This window comes from Symsagittifera roscoffensis, chromosome 7, assembly GCF_963678635.1.
Source record: "Symsagittifera roscoffensis chromosome 7, txSymRosc1.1, whole genome shotgun sequence".
Lineage (NCBI taxonomy): Eukaryota > Metazoa > Xenacoelomorpha > Acoela > Convolutidae > Symsagittifera > Symsagittifera roscoffensis.
In genome coordinates, this window is record NC_087068.1 from 12172932 (window position 1) to 12181735 (window position 8804).

General features: G+C 34.9%; 1 protein-coding gene across 4 annotated transcripts in view; it reads right to left on the reverse strand.

The window, feature by feature from the left end:
• LOC134851235 (F-box only protein 21-like) overlaps window positions 1-8526 on the reverse strand; it is a 41198-nt gene extending 32672 nt beyond the window's left edge. For 2 of the 4 annotated variants that reach the window (XM_063867233.1, XM_063867231.1), the window contains exon 1: window positions 8310-8526. The gene's annotated coding sequence lies outside the window, so the exon portion shown is untranslated. Of the gene's footprint in view, window positions 1-6215; window positions 6446-8309 lie in introns of those variants that run through there. The other 2 variants (XM_063867232.1, XM_063867230.1) reach the window with 1 other exon arrangement.
• Between the last annotated feature and the right edge of the window lie 278 nt (window positions 8527-8804).

An 8804-nucleotide genomic window follows, 5' to 3' on the forward strand; every position in this document is an offset into this window, starting at 1 on the left:
ACAAAGTCATTCAGGTTTTCCTCTTCATATTTGCTGTTTGTGATAACAAATGAAAAGAAGTTTACTTAAAAACGAAGCATAGATCATGCAGCATACATTAAAAATGAATGTGAACAAATAAAAAAACTCCATCACTTTTATCACTTCGTTCTTTTGCACTGAAAAACTCCGTGACAAAATATCTGCCAATAAAAAATTTTAGCTTCAAAATCATAACTCAACATGAGTGGCCCGCATCTGAGCAAGTAGCACAGAAAATTCCAACAATGATATTTTATGCATTGAAACTTCGCCGGTAATAAAAAATCTGTTTTAAGGCTGTTCCAGCTCTAATCCAATGACATTTAAACTAATCATTAAATCTTATTAACTTGGTCATACAGCAACAAAAATTAGCATGACGAACAAACTAAATAGTGTGAACAAATTTGTTCTTTGTACTCTAGGTAGTAATGATGAAAAATTTAAAATATGGTTGAAATTGAAAAAGAGCCTTTTTCATAAACGTTTGAAATAACGATCTGAAATTACGTAAAAAGTAAAAAAAAAACAGATCAACTTTAAGACAAACACCAGACGACCGCTTTTCAAATAGGTTCCGCTTATCGCTTAATTGGGGTCTGAATTGCGGAAGCAAATCTGGCAAAAAAGCGAAACTATAAAATTTTGACGACATCTGAAACACAACTGAAAGGACTCAAATATAGTTCCAGTGTTAAAAACCTAGTTCTTTTCCCTCCGATTGAAGGAATTTTGAATCGTGAACAAAATAACTATTGGGACGACTAATTCTACATTCTTTACTCGCAAAATCACGCCTTTTCCCATAACATATTACCCTCTGAAAACAGAAATTTAGAAGTGTGGAGAAAGGAATGGAAATTAGCCAAGACCTACTCTCATGTAAGCAACACCCAAAATTTTAAAACCAATTAAACAATGTCATAGTGAATTGAAATTTTGCATCGTGAACAAAATAACTATTGGGAAGACTAATTCTACATTCTTTACTCGCAAAATCACGCATTTTTCCATAACATATTACCCTCTGAAAACAGATATTTAGAAGTGTGGAGAAAGGAATGGAAATTAGCCAAGACCTACTCTCATGTAAGCAACACCCAAAATTTTAAAACCAATTAAACATGTCATAGTGAATTGAAATTTTGCATCGTGAACAAAATAACCATTGAGAAGACAAATTCTTCATTTTTTACTCGCAATATCACGCATTTTGCCATAACAACATATTTCATTCTGACAACAGAAAATAAGAAGTGAGGAGAGAGGAATGGAAACTAGCCAAGACCTACCCTCATCTAAACAACAACCAAAATTTAAAACCAATTATAAAATGTCATAGTGTATTGAAATTTTGCATCGTGCAAAAAAATAACTATTGAGTAGACTAATTCTTCATTTTTACTCGTAATTAATATCACGCATTTTGCCATAACATATTAAACTACAAAAACTGAAACTTAGAACTGTGGAGAAAGGAATGGAAACTAGCCAAGACCTACCCTCATGTAAACAACAACCACCGGAAACCTACCCTAGTCATATAAGTAGATCAAACAAAAACGATGAAAATCGATACACTAGTTATCAGCAAATTTCTAACAATCTATTCAAAAACTTCGTTGGTGCATTTTTATAAGCAGAAGTAATAGCCTTGTTCATGGAAGATACAAAAACGATGCATCCAATTTGTCTTTAATCTAAATTTGGAGTGACTAAATTATTGGCAACTAAAAAAACAAAAAATGATTTCTTGGTGAAAAATTGGGAAAAAATATGAAAAGGAGAGGAGGCTTCGGCTCCTTTCCAGTTCCCTACTCAAATTTGGATTTCACTTTGAAAAACTAATTTAGCATTGTATTATGCAAAGAAATTTTGCATAGTGAACAAACCAACTATTGTCAACAGATTTGTTTTTCATACTTTGCATCGACACATTACGCATTTAAGCAACAACCTGCGAAACAATTAGGCAATCAGAAAACTTAAATTTCTTTCTTGGTACTCTAGGTAGAAATGATGAAAAATTTAAACACAGAGTGGAAGTTGCACTTCGCATACACAAGCAAAAATATGACCGCCAACGCGACTGGGAAAAACTGAATGAGTAAAACTTTGAGTCTACAAAATTTCTTAAGTGACGCACGCCAATTATGACGCATTAGCAGTACCAGTCGATTTGAAAAGAAACTTATCACTAACATGCCTCAATTTATAGAGCGAACGCATTTTAATTAGTATACGAAAAAGTTCATTAAAAACATGCGACCCTGCTGAGGTTCGAACCCTCTTATTTTGCTGCTGGTCTCCTTCCCTACCTCAACACTACAGAACCATAACTCCTTGAAGCTAAAGTCCTATTTGTAATACAATAGTGTGTTACTATCCTTAGCATTTGCTGTATTTAATCGCTGTATATTTCAAAAAGAGCACAACAATCATTTGCGACTTAGGTTGGAAAACAATGAGTTCGTAATATCACACAAGCTTTGCTTGTGTATATATGGTGGAAATTGAAAAAGAGCCTTTTTCATAAACGTTTGAAATAACGATCTGAAATTACGTAAAAGTAAAAAAAACAGATCATCTTTAAGACAAACACCAGACGACCGCTTTTCAAATAGGTTCCGCTTATCGCTTAATTGGGGTCTGAATTGCGGAAGCAAATCTGGCAAAAAAGCGAAACTCTAAAATTTTGACGACATCTGAAACACAACTGAAAGGACTCAAATATGGTTCCAGCGTTAAAAACCTAGTTCTTTTCCCTCCGACTGAACGAATTTTGAGTATTAGAACCAACTAATTAATGTCAAAGTGTATTGAAATTTTGCATCGTGAACAAAATAACTATTGGGAAGACTAATTCTACATTCTTTACTCGCAAAATCACGCAATTTTCCATAATATATTACACTCTGAAAACAGAAATTAAGAAGTGTGAAGAAAGGAATGGAAATTAGCCAAGACATACTCTCATGTAAGCAACACCCAAAGTTTAAAACCAATTAAACAATGTCATAGTGAATTGAAATTTTGCCTCGTGAACAAAATAACTATTGAGAAGTTTAAATCTTCATTTTTTACTCGTAATATCACGCATTTTGCCATAACATATTAATCTGCGAAAACAGAAAATGAGAAGTGTGGAGAAAGGAATGGAAATTAGCCAAGACCTACTCTCACTCTACTAGAATGAAAGTTGTTTACAGCACATGAAAAGCCAGTGATGTGGCAACTAAGCTAACATCTTGAGCGGAAACCACTTGAACCGAAAAAAAGGATTTTCCGATTTTTTTTATAAATCTTTCAAGTCCCCCTTGAAACTAGAATGAACAGAACTTAACTTGCAACAACAATGGAAATTGCTTGCAGCAAAAAAAAATCAGTGATGTGGTAATTAAGCCAACAATCTTTGAGCAGACACCAACTGAACCGAAAAAAAAAAGTTTTATATCTTTCAAGTCCCTCCTGATATTAGAATGTACAATACTTACAGCACTTGCAACTACAATAAAAAGTCTATAGCACAAGCAAAATCCGCTGTTGCATTCACGCCGACAAAACTTGAGCGAACAAACGAAAAACCAACAATTCATTTTTTCGATTTTTTTTTCAATTTCCTTGATACTGAAAAAACATGGTCCGGCCACGACTCGAAACACAGACCTTAGGGTACAAAGGCAAATGCTTTACCTCCAGGCCAAGCGGTAAGCAACCTACAAGATCTTAAGAGAACAGAATAAAAGTGAAAAGATGTCAGCTAGCTGCATAGTCAGTAAGTGATTCAATTGATTTTGTTGTTAACTAGAAAAAAGGCTATATTCCAGTTTGATAACGCTTGCTAATCGCAAGCGTAATAATACCTAACATCATAACATCACGCATTCAACCATAATAACACGTAAGACAACTAAGAAAACTGAAAATACGAAATTTGGGAGGAAAAAGGGAAAAGAGCCCACTTTTTGATTTGAAGCTTGTGAATCTGCTGAATTAACTTATTTATTTATTTATTTGACACGTTGATCCTGAAGTTCTAGTATTAATTTTTTTTATAAAATGTGGATTTTCAGGGAGAAATCATGCGCTTCTGTAAAAAATATTTAAATGCCAAAAAACATCATTATGAAAACCCTTCATAAAATAAACCTGAATAAAGCCTAGACAGGATACGCTGTGCAGTTGTTTTTATGGATACACCAGCTAAATCTATGTTTTTCTCCAAAGCAAAGAACGAATCTTCAAACAAGTTGGCCGGGAAAATATTTGATCAATCATATCACTGTGCTTCGCAAATGAAAGCATTGGAATAGTATACTATCTTTTTATTGGTAAGTGTTTGCCCAAAAAATTTCTCGATAACTGCTGAAATCGTCAAAATATTTTTCACCAAAGCATAAAAAACGGCAATAACAATACCAGATCAAACGCCAGTAAATGATTTCCAATTTTCTCGCCGGCCGAAGATATCAAAAAATCATTTTAGCAGTTAACTAATTATTAACTCTCGCTTTGATTACATTTAACCCGAATCCGCCTAAAAACTTAAGTAACGGCACTTTTCCATTTCCTTTCCCCAGCGTTGCAAATTTTAATTATCATAATATTTAACACAGAGGCAAAGCTGAGCTTCGCATCACTTGCAACGAAAAAAATGGTCAAAAAAACTTCAAAAAATAAACAAAACATAGTCGAAAAAATTTAACGAAAAAAACACAAAAACTAGATCTGCTCTATAAACCAAAAAAAAAGAAGGCTCTTTTCCAGTTTCCCACCCTCCTCGTAAAATAGCAAATCTATAAAGCTGTTCAAAAATTGTTCACCTAACATTTTGCATGTTATAAAAATTTGTTAACCTGTTCACGCTGACACGTTTTAATGCAGTTTTCATCATGAAAAGTAGTTTTAAATAGACTTTCCTTCAATGAATTTCAGAGAAAATCAAAGGGGGGGGGGACTGGAAAAGAGCCGAAAATAATACAATAAAATATTTTAAAACTTCACCATCGAAAAACTTAACATGCGGTGAAGTAAACCAAACATGTCAGAGCAGAAACCCTTAAAAACGAAAAAAAAAATTAGAAATCAAAAAATTCAAAATTATAAAAATTGTCTAATCCAACCACCCTTAAAACGCACATACACGCGCACAAAAATATTCTTGGCTCATCAATTGATGCAACATGGGGCCACTAAGCCGAACTAAAATATGCCGAAACCTATTAAACCGAGAAATAAGAGAAAAAAATGAAATTTTAACAAACCGATTTGGTAAAATTAGAACCAGCAAAAAAAATCGAATAGGCCGTATATTTGAAATGCTAACCTGCTCAAAAAATCTGTTGCAACAGATTGGCCTAGGAGATGAATGAGTCGAGGATCCAGGAGATGAGTCCTGTGCCTAAAGTTATTTACGGGAAAAAAGTCTGGTGCCCAATTACAATACTCGGCTCTTTTCCAGTTCCCCCCTTTCAAATTCAATTTTGAAGAGCTTATTTAATATTGTCATATTCCAATGAATTTTGGCGTGGTGAACAAATCGGCAATTGTGAACAAATTTGTTCTGCATATTTTACCTCGTAACATCACGCATGTAGCCGTAATAACACGTAAAACAAACATAAAACTCGGTATTTTGAAAAGGGGGAACTGGAAAAGAGCCCAACACTCTTGCTCATCGCAAGGGTAAGCAAGCAATTAGAACTGGAATATTTATTTGTGGAAAGTTTGATAGGCTGGGAGAGGAAAAGAGCCAATAGCCGATGTAAGGGCAATCTGGTTTGTGATAAACACAAATTTGGGATAAGGGCTCTTTTCCTCCCCCCCCCCCCACCTCACACAACTATCAATTTTATGGTGTAACGAGTGGTTTTACAAGGTTAATTAAGGAGACCAAATATGTTTGTCATAGCCTAATCAGTCCGCATGTCAATTTTCATAGCGATCGAACAATGTCAACAGAACCTTTTTTAGTAAAAAATTGCAGGTGGGGGGAAAAGGAAAAAGAGCCCTCTTTTCAACTACCCGCCCCTCCACATTTGATATTCATTTTCGAAAATCTGTTTTAATTTTAACCTTCAGCTAAAATAACATGCAAAACAGCTATGAAAATACAAATTTTGAAATGTGTAGGGGAGGTGGAAATGAGCCGCGAAAGGGAACCTCCACTACGCCTTTAAAAATTGCACACTAACTTTTCTCGACCTCTGATGACACTGAATTTGACGGCAGAATAATTTAATTTTTTACAGCAAGCTGATAAACCGATTCAATAAAATAGAAACTGATATCAAAAATGACTTCAAATTAATAAACGTCCAAGTAATAAGAGAATTGCATGTAGGACTATTTATACCAAGCGCGTTTGATTTAACAATATGGTGCAAAAAACGAATCAAGATATAATGTTAATAGTATAACACATTGCTTTACTTTTTGACAGCGCATTAAATAGATAATACGAAAAATATATGCTGACGTGTATAATTTCTCAAATAGCGAAAAGACACGTGGCTTTTTGAGAACAAGTTGCCTGCAAGTATTCTACCATTTCGAACTTTCATTCTCTTCTGGTAGGAGATCTACGAAGAGCAACATTGTATCTTATAATATGAGCAAACTTAGTATATCACTCTCACACAAAATGACAAACTGCAAAACTACTTCAAATCACTGCCTCTTTTTGGGCTATTGACCATTTTAAAACCCTGTCACCATCAGAAGATAGATCCAAGCAAACGAATTTGACTCTTTTACGGTCTTCTGTCGTCCCCACCAAATAAAAACACCAACTTTGCGGTGTAAATATTGATCTTACAAGGTATACATGAAAAAAGGGCTCTTTTCCAGTGCCCCCTTTCAAAATACCGAGTTTTATATTTGTTTTACGTATTATTACGGCTAAATGTGTGATGTTACGCTGTAAAGTATGAAGAACAAATCTGTTCAGAATTGTCCATTTGTTCACCACGCCAAATTTCATTGCATTGTGACAACGTTAAATAGACTTTTCAAAACTCGGTATTTTGAAAGGGGGGAACTCGAAAAGAGCCGAAAAAAGGCATATAGTTGATAATTAACTCACATTCAAAATTTTTTAACAAGTAAACAACTTGAAGAGTACACAAAATTACATGTGATGGTGGAGGGAGGGGCATTGACTTACTGTAGTGTAGAAGAGCCCCGGTAGAATAAGAGTAGAGAGACACGGATTTCTTAATTCGCCCATAGCAAACTACTTTGACCGGCTCTTTCTCCTCCCCTCCCCCCACCCACCTCATTTAAGCGTCAACTTTATGGTGAAACGAGGGGTTTTACAAGGTTAATCATGAAGACCAAACATCTTTGTCATGGCCTAATTAGTTAGCATGTCAATTTTCGTAACATTCGGATTACGTGAACAAAATTTCACTAAAAAAATTTTGCACGTGGAGGGGGGGGGGGGGGGGTAGGAAAAAGAGCCATTTGACCATACCTTAAAAACCGAGTCGTGACCATGAATTTCTAGGCCCGTGATGGGTGGCTGATTTTTGAATGTTGAATTGTTTTAACGTCAGCCAATTCGAATTTACAATAATATCACCAGATTTTCAGGCTATTTGATATTCATGATAAAAACCCAATTCCAAACTAATTTGTCACTCCGGCTCATTTTCCTTTGTAATAATGAAATGAAATGTTGCATGCTGAAAAGCTAACTATTCTGATCACATTTGTACTTGATTTTTTGAACGAACATTTTTCTTTTAAAGTTTGAAGAACAAATAGTTCAAAATAGTTAACTCGTTCATCATTGAACTCAAATGCCGGCTCTTTTTGCTTTTCGCTCCTCCTCAAATAAATATCAATTTTATGAGTTTTTTGGCGGTCAAAATTTTTTAACAAGTAAACAACTTGAAGATACACAAAATTACATGTAATGGTGGAGGGAGAGGCATTGACTTACTGTAATGTAGAAGAGCCCCGGTCGAATAAGAGTAGAGAGCCACGGATTTCTTAATTCGCCCATAGCAAACTACTTTGACCGGCTCTTTTTCCTCCCCTCCCCCCCACCCACCTCATTTAAGCGTCAATTTTATGGTCTAACGAGTGGTTTTACAAGGTTAATTATGGAGACCATAAATGCTTGTTATGGCCTTATTAGTTTGCATGTCAATTTTCACGACAATTGGACAAAGTAACAGTATTTTCAAATATAAAAATTTGCAGGTGGGGGGGGGGGGGGAGGAAAAAGAGCCGAGGTAACCTCCACTGCCTCCAAGCTATGCCTTTAAAAATTGCACACTAACTTTTCTCGACCTCTGATGACACTGAATTTGACGGCAGAATGAAGTTAATTTACACAGCAAGCTGATAAACCGATTCAATAAAATAGAAATTGATATCAAAAATGACTTCAAATTAATAAACGGCCAATTAATAAGAGAATTGTATGTAGGACTATTTATACCAAGAGCGTTTGATTTAACAATATGGTGCAAAAAACGAATCAAGATATAATGTTAATAGTATAACACATTGCTTTACTTTTTGACAGCGCATTAAATAGATAATACGAAAAATATATGCTGACGTGTATAATTTCTCAAATAGCGAAAAGACACGTGGCTTTTTGAGAACAAGTTGCCTGCAAGTATTCTACCATTTCGAACTTTCATTCTTTTCTGGTAGGAGATCTACGAAGAGCAACATTGTATCTTATAATATGAGCAAACTTAGTATATCACTCTCACACAAAATGACAAACTGCAAAACTACTTCAAATCACTGCCTCTTTTTGGGCT